Here is a 24035-nt window from a genome sequence, read left to right as displayed (position 1 = left end):
TAGAGCGAATTGCACCCAAGCGACGTACGATTAGCCCGTTGTTTTTAATAATCAAAAATTGTAACAATACATTGATTAACTCGCTTAAACATAGTTTTTGACATCTTACATCTTGATTCTAATACACTATAATTTAATGATTTCGTCTAAAGCGTAAATCGCGCCAATGTGACATCTAGAAGTATTTCCTATATAATCCTTATGAAGTCTGCATTGCATCTTTGTTATTTATATCAAGTCTTTAAAGCCTGGATTCAACCTCTAATATCTTTCAGGACATGATGGATACATTAAGTTTGCAAATCTAGTCTTTATCAAATCCACACCAACACAATTAGTGGTGGAACGGATATCCGGCCATTTTTTTAAATCCGGCTGGATACCGGATAGCTACCAAATATCCGGCTTTGGCCGGATATTAAAAATCTATTACTTAGTACTCCACCATTCGCAGGAATTAGTATCTTTTTTAGTTCAAGTTCAACCCTAATAGGACTTTTTTCATTAAATACAACTTTGTTTATATCAGGTGTGTCATTAGCAACCTCATTGTAACAATCCCAATACGATATATAAAATCTCTTGTTGCAATTTTGTGTAGTATTCTTCTCTTCGCTTGTAATTCATTATCATATTCATTACTAACAGAACTGTTGCTGTTATCACTTTCGATTATTAATTAAAGTATCCTCTTTTTAATGCATTAAGCCGTTTTGAAAAATCGCTTTTAGTTTTTGAGAAACAAATTTTTGAAATGATCGAAAATTTTTTTGAATTTAGCAATTTTCGCCAATTAATCTTTAAAAATTCGTATAAAATCCATTTCTTGGAATATGAGTTTAAAAATCTCCCAAAGTGTTAATAAAAGTGTCTTCTTTCCAATAAACCAACCCGTTTGGAAAAATAATTTTTAGTTTTTGAGAAAACAATATTTGAAGTTTTGATAAAATTTTCGATGTTGCAATCTTTATCGATAATTTTCAAAATTCGCTATAAAATTAATTTTTTGAAGGATCCTTGTCGAAATATCACTAATTATTAATTAAAATATTCTCTTTTTAATGCAAAAAGCCGTTTTGAAAAATCACTTTTAGTTCTTGAGAAATAAATTTTTGAAATGATCGACAATTTTTTCGAATTTTGCAATTTTCGCCGATTAAGTTTTAAAAATTCGTATAAAATCCATTTCTTGGAATACGAGTATGAAATTTTCCCAAAGTGTTAATAAAAGTGTCCTCTTTCCAATGAACCAACCCGTTTTGAAAAATAATTTTTAGTTTTTGAGAAAACAATATTTGAAGTTTTGATAAAATTTTCGATGTTGCAATTTTTATCGATAACTTTCAAAATTTGCTATAAAATTAATTTTTTGAAGGATCCTTGTGGAAATATCACTAATTATTAATTAAAGTATTCTCTTTTTAATGTAAAAAGCCGTTTTGAAAAATCACGTTTAGTTCTTGAGAAATAAATTTTTGAAATGATCGACAAGAAGAAGAAAAACAAATTTTATTCTGTACCCACTACATAAAAAAAATAAGAATAACAATAAAAATATCTATATGTGTATAAAACAAAAATAAAAAAGTTAAGGGGTGAGAATAGGGCTACCGACCAAGGTCTTTCTGCCCGTGATTTTTGTAGTCGGCGGCTTGCTTCAGTCTTCTCTGACGGCCAGGAGTTTTTGGAAGAGAAGAGGTGGGTTGTTGCGAGGGTGGAGTAATGGAGTCGATATAAGCGTGTGTTGCAAGGCGTTGGTAGGAAAATTTAGAATGGATTTATCGGACAAAGATTGAAGACGGGTATGGATAGGGGGTATATCGGTAAGTTGGTATAGCAGATTATTGCTAGGGTTAAAGAGGGGATTACGGGGGTTCCTAATTCGGGTGATGGATCTCAGTGCAGATCTTTCCGCTACTTCCAGGTGGTACTTCGTTCTTCTTGGTGCGTTGCTTAGCAGTATTGATCCATATTCTATGATGGGCCTGCATATGGTCTTGTAGATGTGCGAGGCACATGAGGTAGAGATTCCGCGACCGCTGAACGAGAGAGATTTAAAGTGTTTGGCGCGTGTCTTTACTTTCATCTTCACCTTGATTGCATGAGTGGAAAACTTAAGCGTTCTGTCAAGTATTATGCCCAGATACTTACAGGTTGATGAGACGGAGATTGCCGTTGATTGGATTGTAATTGTGGGAGAGGGAGCGCGGGGTGAGAGGAATGGGACAAAAAATTGTGTTTTTGTGGGATTGAGTAGGATGCGCCATTTTCGGTACCAATTTTCCGTTTCGTTTATGAGCGTCTGCAGCTTACGGACCGAGGAAGTGATATCCCTACTGTGCGAGACCAATGCTGTGTCGTCGGCATAAAGTAGTGCGTATGCAGTGAGGTTAAAGGCGTCTGGGTTGTCGTTGTAAAGATCGTGGCAGAAAAGATTGTATAGAGAGGGAGAGATAGGCGAACCCTGAGGAAGGCCTTGCTGAGCGGAGAAGCTGTGGGAGAAATGATTTTTCAACTTCACGATGGAGGAGCGATTCGACAGGAATTGGTTTATCAGGGTTAGAAGATAGTATGGCGTTTTTAGCTTATCCAGTTTAAATAGCAATCCTTTGTGCCACACGGAGTCAAAGGCCTTTCGGACGTCCAGAAAAACTGCTGCAGATTTCAGTTTTATAAAACGTGCCGCCTGGAAGTTGGAAACCAGAATAGTTAGTGGCTGGGATGTTGATTTGCCGGATTGGAAGCCAAATTGGTAAGGCGGAATTTTCTTTGATACCGCAGCCAGGAGCTTGTTCTTCAAGTGCGTCTCGAAGAGTTTTCCAATTACGGGGAGCAGTGAGATGGGGCGATAGTTGGCTGGATCAGATAGAGAAGAATCCTTCTTGGGAATACAAGTTATAATAGACGTCTTCCAATCGCGCGGGAAATGCTGAGTCGTAAGGCAAAAGTTAATTATTTTTCTGATAAAGCCATGGATGTTAAGATCTAGACTTCTAAGCAGTTTCCTTGTGATGTTATCATAACCGGGAGCGGTATCTTTTCCCTGTCCAAGAAGAGTAAAATATTCGTCTTCCAACATGAGAGCATCTTCGGGTGTCTCGAACGGTGTCAAAAATGCGGATTCGTACCAATTATCTATAATGTTTTTATTGTGGGGACAAAACGAAACATCCTCGGTAAAGGTGAATACACCTTCTAGGTAGTCAGCGTGTATGTTGACAATCTCTTCAGGGTTGGAGTGCACACCGCCATCGGTAGGATCAATGAGCTCCTCCGTTCCAGGTGTCTTTTGGTATCTTGATAGTTTTCGAATTTCGTGCCAATAGTTTCTTCCTTTACACAGTTTTATTTTGTCACAGGCTTCCATGTACTTTTCCGTTCTGTATTGCTGAATTAGTTTCTGTATCTTTTTGTTGAACTCATTAAACTTCTTTTTCAACTCAGGCACTTCATATACCCTGAAGTCTCGATATAGGCGTCTTTTCTCCTTGATGAGTCTGATAATAAATGGAGGTAGCGGAAAACTGTAGTGTTTGGTGGTTCTGGATGGGCTCGCTTTGTCTATCGACTCCTTAAGACATTTGTTAAACCTTGAGATCGTGTCAACTGTGATTGTCTGATGTGCTTCTATGAAGTCTTTCATTATTGAGTTAACTGTCTCCATGTCGCAAAGCTTATAGTTTTTAATTAAAGTCGGAACAGGTTTAGGTACGTTGGTTGTGACGTTGACATAAACTAAAATGCCCAAGTGATCGGAGCATAAATCCGGAACAACTTCTACCTGTGTAATTAAACTGCGGATGTTTCTTGTGCAGAATAGTAGATCAGGAGTAGAGTTCGGATTGTTTTCCATAACGTACGTGGGAGGAGTCGTGATTTGTACGAAATTGGACATATTCAGGAAATGTCTTATGTGTTTCCTTTTGGTTGGATTCGGATTGAAGTCACCAATTATGAGACATTTGTCGTGCAGTGAGGCCATGTTAAATATGGATTCTTCAATTTTACTAAACGGGTGGATATAAATTAAGAAAACATGTATTAAGTCTGTCCCGATAGTGATACAAAAATGAAGTGCATTATTTAATGGAGAGTTGATTGCGGGGGGGTTGGATTTTCTCAATTGTATCGCGGGGTGGCCCATAGCCACCGCTCCTCCTCTGACTCCTCTATTTATAATATTGCCGTGATTTTGGATTGACGTCCAGTTTCTAAATGTGATGGAAGACTTCGATTTTGTTTCCACAAACATTGCGCAACGGATATGATTGTCAATGATGTAGTTTCCGATCAGGTGTGATTTCGGGTGGTAGCTGTTAATGTTTGCGTACAATAATTTTATGCTGGTCATTGTTGATCTTGCGGAATCGAGGATTGGTAGCCGTGGATAGGTTCTGTAGGAGATGGCTTAGAGGTGTCCTGAAGATCAATCATGATAACGTACATGTAACTTCCAGAAAATGCGACAATCGTATCGATTTGGTAGTTTTCTACAAATTTACGTTTGAGGGAATTGATAAGCTCTTGACGATCGCGTGGTTTGGGTGAGTTAATTTTTGAGAGGTAGGTATCAATAATGTGGTCGTGAATGGTGATTGGTTTATGTATGCGTGTTTCTTTTGTTTTTGTAGAAATTTGGTCAGATTTTTTATTAGCCGATTTTATTCTAACGTTAGGGACTCCTCGAATGGGAGCTGTGGGGCGGTTCTTGCATTTTAGTGACCAGGCACTGTGTCCCTCCAGGCCGCAGGATTTACATTTCTCAGGTAGCTGTGAGGTGCATTTAGTGGTACTGTGTGGGCCGAGGCATTTTGAGCACTGCACTGTGGCAGTGCATTTGTCTGAGGTATGAGAAAATTCGTCGCATCTACTACACGGGATCGGCATTGGCGGTGGAGCGCGGCTTTCAAACACAGGAAAGTGGTTGTTTTTGAAGAATACTCCTGCTTGCAGAAGCTTTTGATAGGAGTCGACACACCCGGAAATTATCCTAATTTTATAGGTGGGCTTATCTGTGGCTTTAGAGATAATTCTTTTACAGTATCTGTGTGATATATTAAGCGAGTTCAGATGTTCGCTAATTTCTTGATCTGTAATTTCAAGATCAACGGAAGCAATAACTGCAGAGTATGAGGCCGATGGAATTTTTTTAATAGATGGTGTAAAATTTCTTGATTCAGAAAACTCTGAGATGATGTTTTGATTTTTTAGTAGATTTAAATTGATGGTTTGTTGTGGTTTGGAATTTTCCGATTTAATAATAAAGCCCTCTTTTGTTTTTATTATAATGTCACGTGGATTAAGTGAGTGTTTCGTCCAAATTTCGGACAACTGAATCCTGCTTAGCGGAAGACTTGTTTTTATGAAGAACACCGAGTTGTAGATTTTTGTCTGTTGTTGGTACGTAAGCGGGCGATCAGAGAACCGGTTAGCGGCTGGAGCACGTGGAGTTCGAAAAATTGTTGGTGTTTGCGGTGGATAATTTTTATTTTTAGGTGGATGCGGAACTTTAAATGCGGAATCACTGCCGCTAGTGTTTTGTTTTTTGTGAGGACGATCCGTGTGTGTGTATTTTTTCGGGCGGCCGCGTTTTTTGTTAGGGAGTCCGAACTCACCGTCCGGGTCCTGGTCGGATTCCGAGGCCGAAGCCCCCGAACCTTGCGTTTCCATAGTTGTGATCACACCCCCACAGATAGGAAAATTGTTCACGTAGGTAGTAAACTAAAATTTAATTAAACCACTGCTATTAAACACGCTAAAGCCGAGAAAAGCAAGAGCATGCGTGACTCGTGCAAATGTCTTGAGAAGACTCTGATCGACAATTTTTTCGAATTTTGCAATTTTTGCCGATTAAGTTTTAAAAATTCGTATAAAATCCAGTTCTTGTAATCTGAGTATGAATATTTCCCAAAGTGTTAATAAAAGTGTCCTCTTTCCAATGAACCAACCCGTTTTGAAAAATAATTTTTAGTTTTTGAGAAAACAATATTTGAAGTTGTGATAAAATTTTCGATGTTGCAATTTTTATCGATAACTTTCAAAATTCGCTATAAAATTAATTTTTTTAAAGATCCTTGTCGAAATATCACTAATTATTAATTAAAATATTCTCTTTTTAATGCAAAAAGCCGTTTTGAAAAATCACTTTTAGTTCTTGAGAAATAAATTTTTGAAATGATCGACAATTTTTTCGAATTTTGCAATTTTCGCCGATTAAGTTTTAAAAATTCGTATAAAATCCAGTTCTTGGAATGTGAGTATGAAATTTTCCCAAAGTGTTAATAAAAGTGTCTTCTTTCCAATAAACCAACCCGTTCTAAAAAATAATTTTTAGTTTTTGAGAAAACAATATTTGAAGTTTTGATAAAATTTTCGATGTTGCAATTTTTATCGATAACTTTCAAAATTCGCTATAAAATTAATTTTTTTAAAGATCCTTGTCGAAATATCACTAATTATTAATTAAAGTATCCTCTTTTTAATGCAAAAGCCGTTTTGAAAAATCACTTTTAGTTGTTGAGAAATAAATTTTTGAAATGATTTACAATTTTTTCGAATTTTGCAATTTTTGCCGATTAAGTTTTAAAAATTCGTATAAAATCCAGTTCTTGGAATCTGAGTATGAAAATTTCCCAAAGTGTTAATAAAAGTGTCCTCTTTCCAATGAACCAACCCGTTTTGAAAAATAATTTTTAGTTTTTGAGAAAACAATATTTGAAGTTTTGATAAAATTTTCAATGTTGCAATTTTCATCGATAACTTTCAAAATTCGCTATAAAATTAATTTTTTTAAAGATCCTTGTCGAAATATCACTAATTATTAATTAAAGTATTCTCTTTTTAATGCAAAAAGCCGTTTTGAAAAATCACTTTTAGTTCTTGAGAAATAAATTTTTGAAATGATCGACAATTTTTTCGAATTTTGCAATTTTCGCCAATTAAGCTTTAAAAATTCGTATAAAATACATTTCTTGGAATATGAGTATGAAAATTTCCCAAAGTGTTAATAAAAGTGTCCTCTTTCCAACGAACCAACCCGTTTTGAAAAATAATTTTTAGTTTTTGAGAAAACGATATTTGAAGTTTTGATAAAATTTTCGTTGTTGCAATTTTTATCGATAACTTTCAACATTTGCTATAAAATTAATTTTTTGAAGGATCCTTGTGGAAATATCACCAATTATTAATTAAAGTATCCTCTTTTTAATGCAAAAAGCCGTTTTGAAAAATCACTTTTAGTTCTTGAGAAATAAATTTTTGAAATGATCGACAATTTTTTCGAATTTTGCAATTTTTGCCGATTAAGTTTTAAAAATTCGTATAAAATCCATTTCTTGGAATATGAGTTTAAAAATTTCCTAAAATGTTAATAAAAGTGTCCTCTTTCCAACGAACCAACCCGTTTTGAAAAATAATTTTTAGTTTTTGAGAAAACAATATTTGAAGTTTTGATAAAATTTTCGATGTTGCAATTTTTATTGATAACTAATAATAATTAATTTCTTGAAGGATCCTTGTGGAAATATCACCAATTATTAATTAAAGTATCCTATTTTTAGAGTTGCTTCGTTAGTTAAATCAGCATCAAGAAAGTTCATTTTGTACCTTGGATCCAAATAAGTTGACATATCTTATCAGATTTCTTATTAATTTCATTTTTATTCAAATATCGTAATAATGTGGCAATGTAGGGTTCACTTCAGAAATGCACCAGAAATTCTAACCATAATGGCCGGATAGATATGCTGAATATCCGGTATCCGGCTTTTTGCAAAATCACTATCCGTTCCATCACTAAGCACAAGCACCAAGTCAAGTCCCCACAAAATCGAATCTCTTTCACTTTTACTTGCGTTTTTGAAAGCTTCCATCAAGTGTCCATAATATTGCTGCGTGATTTAATTAAGGCCAAATAAAGCAAAAATTGACATTTGGTTTTCAAATGACTTCTTAGAGCATAAACCATAATTAAGAGCATAACTCAAGTTTGAAGTAAAAATTAAAAAAGTGTATATGGTTTCTGGCAGATTTTGATAATACTCGCTAAGCTCTATTAAAATTGAGTATAGTGTGAAAGTTTATTGAATACACGATACATTTATAATTCCTTTACAGTTCTACCCAAGAGAATGCGAACCCGCGCCCAGTACATTCGACCGTACTAAAAGTGAAGCCGGTAATGGGACTTTCCACTTCGTAATGCCCGTCTTAACTTTGACAAAACACTGCTTTAACATAATGAAGCCCAGAGCCGGATAGCACGTTTCATTACAGTTGAATGTTCGCCGTTAAAGTAATTAACTGCCGAGGTCGCTGCCAAATCCTCGTCGTTTCAACACATTGAAATCGAACCGACTCCAAATTGTTAAAAAAAATTTTTAAAATCGTATTTGTTTTTAGATTAATTAGAAAACTTTAATGGATGTTTTGAATGGATGATTGATACATTGTTTGGAGGGGGTCGAGTATCCGTGGAATTTTGGCGTTCGATGTGCGATTTTATCGGTGGTCGGTTTTGAATTGGGCGGGGGGCGTTTGAAAAACAATGCGGGCCCCCGTCGCGGCAATTCATAACTCAACATTATGCGTATGTCATTAAGCCGTCAACTGGACCAATTGTAACACGTTTCGCCGCATTGTTTGCGGATAAAACAGATGAACGAAAATTTCCAAAAACGGAAACGGGACGTTTCGACGACTCACTTTACGAGGGACGCCAGAAACTGATGCGAAAGCCACAGAGAACCTCTCTCGGCGAACTGTTTTCAATACATTTACGTATCAAAAGCGCGCAAATCGAGTGATAAATTTGACACACACGGTACCATTTTTCTACAACGTCTCTTTTCCCCCTTTTTATTTGGTATTCGATCGAAAAATACAAATATGCAACGATTTCAAGTGTTTGTGCCAATTTTTAAAAGTTGAATCGGTTCGGTGCCGTTTGTATTTAAACGAACAGAAATGGAGGGAAATGTTAAATTAAGATTGACACAACGCTTTTTTCCATAACTGTTAAATATGAATTCAAACGTACTAAAATTCACCGTGCGTGAATTCGCGAATATTTTGAATACTCTATGAAACGACATTTTATATTTTCAAACTTTTTCAATGTTTTCAAATAAAGAGAGTGCATCATTTAATGGTATTTTATAGATGTCCACTTCGAATACGATAAATATAAATGCGATTTGCTTATTAGCAATTATGTAGGATTATTTGATACGCCGAGTACCCGTTCACCTGAACAAATAACGGTCATATTTCGCGTGGTAAAATGACCAAATCAACGGGGAAACGATGATTTATAAAACGACCAACATCATTGTCCGAACTAGTTTAATCTGATAAATACAGAAATGATTAATAATAGTTATGATTTATATTAATTTTAATTTAACAAAAAATAAAATTTTAAAAATATTAACGATTTGAAACCGGAGTTTTAATAAATAAATAAATAAATAATCGTTTATTGTGCAAAGCTACAAATAAGCAAAAAAAATCATAGCATAAGTACGAAGGCTTTTACGGCCGGTGTGAATTAAACTAAGATTAGAACTAAAACTAGAACTAACACTAGAAACTTTCGGGTTTTGCCGTGCGTCTTTTAATAAAAGGTTTGACGTTTCGGATGCCATGTTGCAACCTTCTTCAGAAACTGGTTCGAAGTGACGAGATCAAAAAATCGGTAACTATATACTATATACTGTTGGACATAATTCACGAGCACACCCTATATAATCTGAACGCGTGAAGATAAATCCATACCGAAAATACCGGTCGTTTTTAGTGTGGTGTGAGGAACCACATTGTTATCGTACTCTGTGCGCAATGGATGGGCGATCGCGTTACTTAAGCGAGTTTGAGCGAGGAATGTTTGAGGGTATGCACATTGAGGGTGTATCGTTCCGTGAAATTGCGCGTCGTCTCGACCGGTCGTTATCGGCAGTGCAACGGGTATGGCGAGAATGGTCTGAGGTAGGACGTAGGTACCTTCAGTCGCGGCGGGAGGGCCCTGCGTGACCCCAGCACACGAGGATCGCGCTCTTGTGCTCAGCGCTTTAGCGTTGTGTGAGTCCTCCTCAAGGTAACTTGGAGCTGTTTGGCCATCGGCAGGCGAAGGTGCACTCACTACGCGAACTGTACGGCGGCGTTTGGTAGATAGTGGACTGCGCGTGCGTCGTGCGAAACAGCGGATTCCATTAACATCCGAGCACCGCAGCATACGTCACGAATGGGTCAACGCTAGGTATTAGTGGGTTGCCGAGTAGAGGGACATTTTGTTTTCCGACGAATCAAGATTCGAATTGAGCATCGGTGATGCGCGAATTTTAGTTCGTCGGAGACGTGGTGATCGTCTACTCGAGCAATGCGTGCAAGAATGCCCTATCCACCGACAACCGAGCATTATGGTTTGGGGTGCTATTACACATGATGGACGTACACGTCTGCTGTGTGTATAGCAGACCATGACGGGTCAACGATACGTAGATGAGGTGCTACGGTCCGTTGTGCTTCCCTACGTTCGGCGGCTCCCAGGTCTGCTATACATGCACGACAACGTAGGACAGCACATCGGGCATGTTGTACAGACCTTTGTGGAAGAGCACCGTATACCAATGCTTCCATGGCTAGCTCGGTTTCCGCATCTGAATCCGATCAAACATGTTTGGGAAATGACTGGTCGTACGTTATCCGGCTTCCTCGGCTAACGTTGAGGAGCTATGAAGGCGAGTTGGGGTGGCATGGTTGGCCATCCCTCTTGCTACAATACAGCGACTTATTGACTACATGCCACGTCGTGTAGCGATGGTACGCGAACCTCACGGGGGACACTCTCGCTCTTGATGTTTCTCCTCCCAGCAGAGTTGTGCCGCTCTCCAAGTAAGAGTAAGTTACACTACTTTAGTACTACTTCCATACCAAATTTTATTACGCTAGACACACTCGTTCAGATTATACAGGGTGTGCTCGTGAATTATTTCCAACAGTGTATAAGTCGGAAAAACGAATTAATAATCCGTTAACGCTAATTACAAACTAATTAATAACTAATTGCGTCGCGTCCGGTGTGAGGCGGGAAGAGGTCTTCGTGTTCACCACCATCTTCCATGTTCTGCTAAGCTCCCAGCCATCCTCTCTGTTGACGTTATTTTTATGTCGGTGAATCTCTATGGCTTCTCTTGTCAGTCTTTGGCAGTATCTGTTGTCGGCCGCTAGGCACCTCAAGAAGTGTATAAAGTATACAAAAATAAAAAGATTCAATAATACTAATAAAACTAACATTAATTCACATTCCGATTACTTAAATCAATCTACATTAGACACAATTAAGAGAAGAGAAAAAAGAAAAATGCGCATATATAAATTTTACAGACTTAATATAAAGATATCAAAAATTAAACGAAAATAAAAAAAATGAAAATAGAAAAAGCAAAATCAAATATGCCAGACCGTCAAATAACCAACCAGTGCTACCAACTGAAAGCGTCGCCCAATACATTCAAATATCGTCCCTGACTGATAATCAAAGTCTGACTCTCGAGTAGCCCCGCATAAAGTGCCATTCGAAACCGCGCCACATCAGCAATCCTAAGCTCAATAGGCAACTCATTATATGATTTGTATACAGGGTGTCCCGTTAAGCGTACGGAGTGGCTGTATCTCTAGAACGGTAAGGCCTAGAGGTTTGGGAAAAAAATCCTTATAAGCAAAGTGACCAAGAGAAATAGCTGGAAATTATTTTGAAGTTCGTAATTCGACCGCTAGGGGGCGTAACTGCCATTGAGAAACATAAAGTTGTCGCTATCTCAGAAACTTAGACGATGAGCTATAACTTTGACAACATCATTTAATAGCTTGGATAATACCGCATCGCTTTTGTTTTGTGATATTGCTCATATCTGTCATAATAAGGGAGGGGGAGGCCAATGCGTTTTCATATGTTTACATTTTAATATCTCCTAGACCATTCAACCGATTTGAATATTTTCGGTGTTGTTTTAAAGAGCATTTTATGCTCTTTTTAAAGATATTTTCAGTAAGACCGTCTGCTTTAAAACAAATGAGCAAGGGGACGTTATCTGCAGCGATTACATATTTTTGTGATTTTTGAAGAAAAGTTAAATGGAACGATACTATTTACTTCACAGACCCTTAGTCACTTTCAAATTTGCTAAATTTTAGTGAAAACCGCATCTCGATATCGCCACCCGTTCTCGAGTTATAGAAGAAAATGTTAAAAACTCGAGTGCCATCAATCGGATCCAGTTACCTTATCGAGAAAAACAAATCACATTACCATGGTAACTGTAAACATGTCATTTACTAACGCAGAAGCGTATGATGATTTATTTTCAATGTTTAGAATACGATGCAACTGTATGGCAAAAATGTGCAATGCAATTACGACAAAGAAAGACATTTTTCTCTAGAAGTGTTTTTAAGATTGACTTAGCGATTACGGAAAACTGGCAACATGTAGCCCATTCAGACATCTCTATGAATTCATAAATCACATTGGTGCGCAATGTGATCCCACATAATCTGGGAACTCCGAAAACAATTGTCCACCACAAGAGTTGACAGACTGAACTATTACCATTGACTTTTAAATATGATTTGGGCAAATCCAAACCTTTTATCACAAATGCTATGGATGCATGAAGCATCTGTCCACCAGCTGATGTAAACTTGCATAATATGCATTCTTGGTTTGAGCAAAACCCACATTGCTTTCACCCCTTTATCTATTCGGTAGACTAAACGACCTGACTTTTCAAGAAAAACCAATAACCAGGGAAAATATGACAAAACACTAAACACCAGTAGAAACGTGTCCAAGGCCGAGACTTAAGCAGCGCCTTTTTTCGTCGAAACTAGATTAAATAAATGCATCGAGGTTTATGTAAGACATTTCGAACATTAGTGAGCTATTTTTGCCAAAAATTTAAGTTATTCTAAGTGTTTTGGTTCATTTTGTTTTATTATCATTGTTGATGTTTCATTGATCCGTTGGTTTTTCAACACGCCTCAAAAGTAGTTTTGAAGCAGTTCTAAGCTTGGATAAAGTGTGAAGAAGTAATAAAATTTTTGTTCTCTCTTATTTGTTTCCTAAGGTAACTTGATCCGATTAAGATACATATACAAATTTTTAACATTTTCTTTTATAATTCGAGAATGGATGGAGATATCGAGATGCGGTTTTCACTAATATTTAGCAAATTTTATGGTGATTAACGGTCTGTGAAGTAAATAGTACCGTTCCATTTAACTTTTTTTCAAAAATCACAAAAATATGTAACCGCTGCAGATAACGCCCTCTAGCTTATTTGTTTTAAACCAAGCGGTCTTACTGAAAATATCTTTTAAAAGAGCATGAAATGCTCTTTCAAACAAGACCAAAAATATTCAAATCGGTTGAATGGTCCAGGAGATATTAAAATGTAAACATTTGAAAACGCATTGGCCTCCCCCTCCCTTATTATGACAGATATGAAAAATATTGCAAAACAAAAGCGATGCGGTATTATCCAAGCTACTAAATGATGTTGTCAAAGTTATAGCTCATCGTGTAACTTTCTGAGATAGCGGGAATTTTATGTTTCTCAATGGCAGTTACGCCCCCTAGCGGTCGAATTACGAACTTCAAAATAATTTCCAGCTATTTCTCTTGCCCACTTTGCTTATAAGGATTTTTATCCCAAACCTCTAGGCCTTACCGTTGTTGAGATACAGCCGCTCCGTACGCTTAACGGGACACCCTGTATATGGTAGGAAAATGAACGTTTAAACATTGAAGTTCTGTGATACGGGGGATAAATGTCGTATCTTCCTCTTGTATCACGAGTCCGAACCAAACAGTTAAAACGAATTTTATTAAATAAATACTCAGGAGTTTCAGAGTTAATTAATTTATTATAAAATAGCAGCGTGTGAAGTTGTCTTCTATTACCCATTGACAACCACCCTGCTTCAGTTAGTTTATGAGTTATGGAATCGTATTTACGGATATTATAAATAAATCTTAAACAGTTATTTTGAACTACTTGAATGCGTTTAGCATCAAGAGTACCAATCGCAGGGTGATACACTGGAACCAAGTAATTAAATTGTGACAACACAAGTGCTTCACATAGTCTCCTTCTTAAGCGAGTAGGAAGACACGAGCGGTGAGGATATATCATCCGCAGGCCCATATATGCATTTTTTATGTACCGGCTAACTTGAGTGCCATATCTAAAATTATTTGACAAAGAAAGACCCAAACTCTTAGCCTCCTCGACAATGGGGAGGGTACATCCATCTATGTTAATGTTTATTAGATTTTTCGATTTTCTCTTGAGTCAGCATTACAGATGCTTTAATTTAAGCCCAAACACGACTCAATTATCTTAATTAGTTCGCGAGTTATTTTAGTTTTTCTATTAATGACAAAGTAAGAAGAAAATGGCCGCCTGTCAAAATTGACATCTCAATGAAATTTTTCCACCAAAATTACCCATCTTAGGTATCAATTCGAGCAAATTCGACCTCCTCTTTTCGTATTTGCCATCAAAACTTTAATTATTAAACGTTAAAATTTGTTTTAAATGCATTTTAGCCGGCGCCTCCGCCAATTTTCTTTAGATTAAATAAGATCATAAAATAATTTAATTCCAAGGAACTTGTAGTGGCCCGGATTAACCAACATCTTATAATTAAGTAAACTATATTGGAACAAGTTAGTTTAGTAAATACCATTAAAGCTCCTCTATAAAGCCAGTTGTCTTCTGAGTTAAATTATACAAAGTCGAAATTAAGTTTGTAGGGTCCAGTAAGAGAAGTTTGACGGAATATTGAAAATAATAATAGGGTTATCCTTCCTAGCCGATGGTCGAGCGGTTACGTTCCTCGGCAGTACTACAGAGAGAATTTAATTTCCTGGGGCAATTTATTTTTTTTATCTCGATTCGTCGAAGTCTGTATCGTAAAATCGAGCTTTCCTCGGAAGGAGGGTTAAAATTGTTGAAGATCCCCCGGCGAGATATGTCAAGGGGGGTCGATCGATGAAATATTTTCTTTATTACTATGACTACGGTGCGTGTAATAAAACCTGTAATTAAAACCTCTTGGCGTGCTGCTTCGAGAAAGAAAGGTCGAAATTTAACATCGAAAAAGGTTGTCCGGATTTCCGAAGGGGTCAAAATGAAAGAACGAGAAAAACCGGCGTATTTTATCAACTTCCACTCGACTATCGGCAATAAATTCGCGGAATAGCGGTCGGAGGCCCTTTTCCATTCGGCGTGAAACTAATGCGCGGAAACTGGTGCCTCGAAAACCACTCGAAACTTTAATGTTTCGTTGGCCGAGAGCGTCAAGCCGCCAGATAAGTTTATATTAATGACCAAAACGATCGCGATTTTCGAATAAATAGTTACGAAAAAGATGATTACACCTTAATTGAACTTTACTTTAAATCGATCGAGAATAAAATAAAAAGAAAAGTAAAACTTTGTGATAAGGAAGCAAAATCGCTATTGTGCTTCTAGTCCAGAAAGAAAGCTGTTGGAATTTAATTTTGGCGGGTTGGGAAAGCGTTTTCCACCGGAGCGGCAAATATCCGGACGGGGTTTGTGGTTTCATAAGCGTCCCGTTTCGGCCGTGTTACATGTAGAAGTTTGTGCTGAGCGTGGAGAACCCCGTTTGCCTTAATGCAAATTAGAGGAACGGTACTACGTTTGGACGAAGACAAACTGTCGCGTAAAGCAGCGAAATTGTTGTACGCCCGCGCAATTTTCCAGCGAAACTTCACAGCTATGAATTGCAGACATTCTTTTAAGGCGCCCAGCGGCAATCATTACGTTTTATAAATGACTTAAATTATTTAACTTAAAAGTGACTTACATTACATTACATTACATTACATAGAATACATATCGGGTAGGCGGACCAACCAACCTTGCACCGCGACCCTAAGGATCTATTGTACCCTGATAGATATCGTTATCAAATTTCAATGCTCTTAACGAACATTAATACCTTGCTCGACGAAAGGTCATTCAGATCTTTTGAGGAGATAAACTGCGACCCAAAAATCGAGAAGCTGATACGGTTAACGGCAGGGCAGTGGCATAAAACATGCTCAACCGTCTCTGCTTCCTCCGCACATAGTCCGCATTCAACATCGTCGGCTAAACCCAACAAGTTGAGGTGTGCTTTTAATCGGCAGTGCCCAGTAAAAACACCCATTAGAACTTTTATGCTACTACGGGCAAGTCCTAAAATATTCCCGGGTCTCATTCCAGGAGAACTGGTCCACAGTAGGCGAAGTCTCTCTTCAGCCCATAGTCCAATCCTATATTTGGCCATCGCAAATGATACACCAACACACAAACGCTTCAGCGCTGCCATCTCGTGCTAGCTTATCTGCCGCTTCATTGCCAGCAACCCCAGAGTGACCCGGGACCCAGATCAGAGAGACTCTGTTATCACAACTCAGTGTGTTTAATGTTCTCTTACAATCATTAACCAGAGCCGACACCGTTTTCACGGCTTGCAGCGCCTGGAGAGCGGCTTGACTGTCTGAGAAAATTCGTACTGTCATGTTCCTCATCCCTAGCAGAATACCGTCGATCGTTAGAGATGATGTAGATGAATATACTATTCCGATTGATATAGTCAATGCTTTCGATTCCTATTTTTCATCTGTTTATTCTGACAATTCCAGGGATTTTACTGACGCAGTTCCCACGTTGCCAATGTTTAATATCCATCAGGTAACCGAGGAGGAGATAATTTTAAGATTTTCCCTCAGAGATGGAAGTCAGCTAGAATCACGCCTGTATTTAAGAAAGGTGACAAGTCCTTGGTAACCAACTATAGACCAATTGCTATTCTATCTAATTTTGCAAAGGTATATGAGCAGATAATTTTTAATACAATTTATCGTCACACACAATCATATGTATCGCCTCACCAACATGGTTTTGTGCCTAAACGCTCGACAATAACTAATTTATGTTGTCTTACCCAGTACGTCGCAGAGGTAATGGATGTTGGTGGACAAGTCGACGTAGTTTATACCGATTTTGAGAAGGCCTTTGATCGCATTGATCACAGTATGTTGCTACAGAAATTGAGCTATTTTGGTATGTCTTCTAATTCATTAAATTTGATGAAATCGTACCTTGCTGATAGAGTATGTCGTGTTTTTTACAATGGATTTTATTCCGACGGCTACTCGCCTACATCTGGAGTTCCTCAAGGATCCAATCTGGGACCGCTGCTATTTGTTCTATATATAAACGATTTATTAGACTCGCTTACCTGTCCAGTGCTTGCTTATGCTGATGATTTGAAAATTTTTGTGGAGGTCAGATCATTGGATGATTCTAGGATGCTGCAGAACAACCTGGACATTATTCAGAAGTGGTGCAATTTCAATGCCCTTTCTTTAAGTGTCAGTAAATGTACTTATATATCATTTACAAAGAAGTTAAATAAAATCGACACAGTTTATATTGCGGCTTCCATACCGCTAACAAGGGTCTCTACGGTGAAGGATCTGGGAGTGCTGTTTGACTCAGAACTTTCTTTCTTGCCCTATATTGAGGAGATGTGCTCTCAGGCTTGGAGAACTTTGGGTTTCATACTGAGGATCATGGGTCGATTTGCTGATTTTGGTAAGCTGAAAACGCTATTTATGGCTCTGGTGATCTCTCGTCTCCAGTATGCCTCTGTAATATGGTACCCTATTTACACGTCACAACAACTAATGGTTGAGAAAGTCCAGCGTCGATTTCTCAAATTTTTGTCATATCGTATGGATGGTCAATATCCGCCTAAAGGAGTACTACTTAGATCTACTGCATCGCCACAAGCTTCCTTCTCTGCAGGATAGAAGAATGGTCCAAAGTGCCTCGTTCTTGCAAAAGTTGATGTGTGGTGAGATCGACTGTGCGTGGTTGTTGTCGCGAGTGAATATAGTGGTGCCGCGCATAAATTCTCGGTCCCATTTGTATTTTTATCCACCTTTATGCAGAACAAATGTCAAAAAAAGGGCGCCGATAACACATATGATCACGAACATGAACGATAGTTGTAGGCTAGAATAAGCATTGCATTTTCTGTCTCTTTTCTTGCCTCTTTTATTTGATTGTATTATTACTTAGGTATGTATTATATGCATTTTAATTTCACTTGTAATTATATTGATGTACAATTTGTAATAATTTGTATATTTTTTGTATTTTGCCCTTAATATAGTGCGCTGTTGGGCAATAAAGTTTATTATTATTATTATTATTTATTATTATCCCTCTTTCAAGGAGGATTTTAGCATCCATGTCAATAGCAAATACTTCCGCCTGGAATACAGTACAGTACGTACCCAGGCTGTAGGCTTGCTTAATTCGAGGTGTCTGGCAGTATACTCCTGCTCCTACCCCTTCAGGCGTTTTTGATCCATCTGTGTACAAGCAAATGTCTGCCCGAAACAGAGAATTTTCATTTTCGATCCAGGACTGCCGCTCAAGCAGTACAATCTGGTATCGAGCATTAATCACTGATAGTGATACCGCCAAATCTGACGGCATTGATAGCACAGTATCAGTGCTTATAATGTCTTCCACAGCCCATTGGTCCTACCATGTCGGAACAGTTTTGAGCATATTGCTTAAATCTATAATGGAAGTCTGTCGGACTTTCCTATACCAGGCTGCTGCTCCGTATGTGATCATACGTCTAACCACAGTCACATAGAGCCAGTACAGTCTTTCAGGGGTAAGACCCCAATTTTTTCCACAAAGACTGCGACAAGTCCACAAGGATAGTCTAGCTTTGTGCAAAACTCCCTACAAATGTCCATTCCATGACAGGGTTTTGTCTAGGATTACTCCTAGATATTTGGCTTCCTTTGAGCAAGGAATTTCTTCACCTCGGATAGTTGGGCGGATTAGTCCATCCAACTTTCGCTTCCTGGTGAAGGGCACAACAATTGTCTTTTGCGGGTTTATTGAGAGGTTCTCTCCCTTACACCAAGCGCAAATGGTATCTAGGGTCACCTGGAGGACTTTAGATATCCTCGGTAAAAGTGACTTAGTTTTATTTTAAATATTCAATGTTAAATAGAGAAATTTCAAAATCCTAGTTGATCCTATTAAAAACGTTTGAAACCGCGGCTTTTCCTTCCGCTCAAAACAATAAACATGCAAAACGCAAGCGATAAATTGGAGCAAATTTCAACCCTTGAGTGGGGCATCTAGAGAATTTCCATTTAAATGCCCAGAGGGGAATTGTGCAGTTGCATTTCGCGTGGAAACACCGTTTCACCCGTTTAATTATTCGCGGCCACGGCGGAATACTTAAAAAAAAAAATGCAATGCTTTGATCTCCCCGTCGGTCGTCGTCGACATACCGAAAGAAGAAAAAAACTCGTAGTTTGCCAAAGTTCGTCCTCCTTAATCGGATCTGCAAGTTGTAAATTCTCGACAAGCTGCTTAACGTCATCAATCACATTCCGGTAATCCTTCCGTACAGAGGAAAAGTCCCACTGCCTGAATCCCTTTCATTATGTTAGAAAACCGGAAATGTTTGCACTACGAATTTATCGGGTTCGAAATTTTGAAACAAAACCCTTATTTGGACCGCCGAATCGGGCGTATTTATCGACGAAACCGCAAACACAGGAGCGATTCGAGCACAATACGAGAGATTTATCTAGCGTGGCCCGCGGCTGCTTGATAACTTCATCTTAAGGGGTTCAGTTTGCTGTACGTGAGCCGAAAACCAGATAAGCCCAAGACGCAACGTTATAATAACACAGCCTCCCCGTTTAAAACAACACCCTAATAGACGCGACGACGACCCTTAATGGGTTTTGAACTTGCGAGATACGGTTTCCTGGCAATACGTCAACCTTTCCTACAATCATCTTTACACGAAGAGATAGCTTCTTTATTTAATTGTAAAACCTGTCGCTTTAAGTTATTTTAAGGCCACCTCTAGTTAAACTGGTCGTTAGTTTAACTATAAGATAACGTTTATCTATTAGTTAACTGCGAAACGACTTTTACCATTTCGATCTAACTAATGGATAGGCTATGTAATAGTTAACGTAAAAATCTAGGGGAATATTATAATGACTGTTGGTGACCACGTGTAAAAGAGGTATTACAGGTTTCTATCTCCTTTGTCCGTCGGTAATTCTCATAAACCTCTCAGTTCTGTTAGTGGATATTAACGATCACGAAAAAATAAAAACCGCAAATCAGACCGAAAAGCGTATTTGGGGGGCAAATTTTAAACCTGAAGAAATAACACTTTTACTTAACTTGGTGGCGCATCATAAAAATGTCATCATATAATGAGTTATTAAAGAAAAGATTAGAGTTAACAACATTAATGTTAGAAAATGAGAAGGAAAGAGATGGAAGTGACAAAATTGAAAAAAGAAGTGGAAATAAAAAAATTAAGATAATATTTAAATAATAATAATGTACATATTTATTGTAAATAACGCTTTTTTTTTATTATTTTTTATAATAATAAAGTTTATTTTTATAAGTTCCGAAAATCTTATATTATTGACCTGAAGCTAATGATTCGCTGATTCCACAAAAGTCAGCTACCTGTAGTCTAACATGTTGCTTGTAGCAAAAAAATCTTAAAGTAAGCAACAATCTATTTTAAACAGGGATTGCAGAATTTCTAAAAAAAATTAATTATTAATTCTTCTACTGATAAAAACTAGGTACTGTACATATACATACAGGGTGTTCATTTCAAAACTTTCCACCTCAATTTCTGTAAATCCGGAAGTTTAAAAAGAAAATCGCTGAAATAGGTAAAGAATAAAACCAAGGGGGACAACTTTTTATGCAAAAATTGACTCACTCACTTCAACCCCCCGCCGCCAGAAACCAACCCCTTAAAATTCTTAAATGGAAAGGGCTGTCAAGTGATACCTCATTTTAAAGGTCTTTTAAGGTACTACATGTTTAATCGCCTTCTTAAAAGCAAGAATAAGTAATCTTTTATTATTAATTTATAAAATTAAATTACCATGTTCGTTTTTACAACGACCATTAAACCTTTATTATTTGGAGCAATCCGAAATCTTTGATATTTAGGTTATTTTGACAATGATATACCTACGTTGGCTAGCTTGCCTGGCGTCTGTCAGAGATATTTAGAAAAACGATTTCTGTTTCATTTTTCTTTTCTTTTAGGTTTATTTGGTTATTACTTAAACAACTTTTAACTGCTTGAAACGTTCTATTTTATTTTCAGTTATTTAATTATGTACAAAAACTTTTTGCAGAAAAAATCAACTTAATAATTGTTCAAAGTGTATTTTCAAAAACTTCCCTTTGGCAAGCTGCAACCCTTTGGCAAGCTGCAGTAATTCTCTGACGAAGTTCTTCTAAATTTTGAGGTTGAGGGGTAAATACAACAGACTTTAAATGACCCCATAAAAAAAAGTCTAATGGCGTCAAATCTGGTGATCTGGCTGGCCATTCTATAGGACCTCTTCGTCCTATCCATCTGTTTGGAAACGTATTATCTAACCACTGTCGTACTGGGAGAACATAGTGAGATTCATTCTCATCAAGTAAGGCATTTTCTTCTCTATCCAACTAATTCTCGAGAGCTTCCGTAATTAGTGGATTGATAGTATTTATTAGTAGAATTAGTAGGATAAACACTGCCGGCCCATACATTAACTTTTTCAGGATATTGTGTATGCCCTTCTACAGTCAGATGAGGGTTTTCATTACTCCAATATCTGCAGTTATGTTTATTTACAAATCCATTTAAAGAAAAAGTGCTTTCATCACTAAAGCAGATATTTTTCACAAAAACGTTGTTATTATTAATAATAGTGGTCACTTCTTCACAAAACTGTATTCTCCTGTCAAAATCGTCTTCAGTTAGCTCTTTTGATGTATTTTCAATTTATAAGGATGGAATTTGTGAAGTTTTACAACTTTATGAACAGAACCCAAGGATATACCAGTTGCACGAGATACCTGACGCAATGAAGTATTGGGGTTGATACCGAAATGACCCAACACTTCCAGTTGAGCGGTTTCATTCAAAACTCTCGACTCATTATGTTTTATGTTGGCAACGGATCCAGTCTGAGTGAATTTCTTCATGATCTGGATGCCTTTCATTAAAAACTGCGGCAGTTCGTCGAGCACATTCATTTTGGGATCCATACATTAATACAATTTCAATCCTTTCCTGCAAACTGTAAACCATTATTGCCTCCTCGTTCGTGGTTTGATGTCATTATCAATTTGTGCTAAAATGTGGTGAAAACACACATTCCTTTGATAATCGAAATCTTTTAATAAATTCATCAGTTTGATGATGGTCTATTCTGTCTTTTATTACGCGTCCACCCCAAATGAGAAATAGATAATTAATTTCCAAGATTTCTTGCTCATCAATTTCAAACCTTTCAAAATCCATGATTTTTTATTTTATTGCTGTGTAACACTGTTATAACACGACAATAACACCGTTTTACTCACTATTATGGACTTTTGAGCGAATGTAAGCGTTTATTATGATTTTAGGTTAGATTTATGTTACGCCATCTGGTTAAAAATACTTTAAACAAAGTTTATCAATGAGGTAAATATTTAACCGATAGTTAAGGATAGATCGAAAATAACTATTAGTTAGCGCTATCAACAAGGTAAATATGGTGGTAATTGCGCTAACCATTAATTAAAGTTAACAACCACTTTAACTAGAGGTGGTATAAGTGGGATTAAGTCAATTTTAAAAATACGAAGAATCTTTATTTGATGTTTATTTTAGTTGGTTTTTGAGGGGGAAAAAGGACAATTGACAGGTTCTCGGAACCAATCACTCTAACCAGTCCCGTGTGCGCCGTTTTGATTTATTACGCCTTGCCGTATATGAAATCTCGAGGGAAGACGACGACGTCGGAAGTTTAATACCGGCGCATCAGTCGAAATTCGCCGTCGAGCTTACAGTCAAATCTACACGTCCCGACCGACGTAATAAAGCGCCAACTCTCTACATTTCGTCGTTCCGTGCGCTGTTAACGCGATCCTTTTACAGGGTGTTACCAGGTGGAATGGGGCGGATGCAAATTTGATTTCTTTCCCCGCGACTCTCTAACGTAATTAGGGGAACGTTGATACGAAAGGGCCAGACAAACGTGAAACGGGCGTCTTACGACGGTATATTTCCAAGTCCATTAGCGTGGAACGCCACAAAGGTTCCAATTACGCGGCGCGGCGACTGATGTAGGGGAACGGGATGAAAATATATCGCGTTCATTAAGGAGAAGACTGCCCTCCCTGATCCCGCTACGGTCCGAAATAAATACCGGCTCGGAATAATTACTACACGCTAGTTAACCACCATATTTTACAACCACCGAGAAGTACGCACCACCGAAAAGTAATTAGTTTGTGTTTCTATTTTAAAACCCATTATAATTTTAAACGAATTTACCAAGTTTTAGTGCTACGATTGGTGATCGCTTCGATGTGTGGCGGGCACTTCATTTCTGTGGAGATCGTAATTACCGACAAGAATCCGAACGTAATTGATCAATAAATTTCGTTCGGACAGTTATAATTTTAATAATGCCTCGATTTACCGGCCGTCCGTATACGCTACTACCAGTTCAGGTCGATGGACCGTAATGAAGCTCTCCGCGTTTACTTTGCGGTCGACAATGGAAGCCAATGCCGCAGTGCTGCATAACTTGTTCGGTTCTACACACACACACACACCACTCCCATACTATTTGATCAAATACGTTACTGCGTCAAAATCAAATACCAACAATCATTTCAATTACAAGTATAGTTTTTTCTATTAACATACATATTTGGTTAATTCGGGTTCTAATATGCAAAGTAGATGATTACTATTATATAAGACGTACTTTTTAAGAAACTCGTATCGTTCTAATGATTTAAAAGTAAAAAATCTAAAATAAGACTAAAACTAGAAAGTTCTATATCAAGGATAGAGAAGTAGGTGTGTGTTGTTGCGGT

The 24035-nt window shown here is 37.6% G+C and overlaps 1 protein-coding gene across 2 annotated transcripts in view; it reads right to left on the bottom strand.

Moving 5' to 3' along the window:
* The window catches only part of LOC111423558 (peroxidasin homolog), an 84082-nt gene that overhangs the window by 8239 nt on the left and 51808 nt on the right, over positions 1-24035 (bottom strand). The window lies entirely within an intron of this gene.

This window comes from Onthophagus taurus, chromosome 11, assembly GCF_036711975.1.
Source record: "Onthophagus taurus isolate NC chromosome 11, IU_Otau_3.0, whole genome shotgun sequence".
Taxonomy (NCBI): Eukaryota; Metazoa; Arthropoda; class Insecta; order Coleoptera; family Scarabaeidae; genus Onthophagus; species Onthophagus taurus.
Note: the sequence above shows the minus strand (reverse complement) of the source record. Positions and strands in the feature narration are given on the sequence as shown.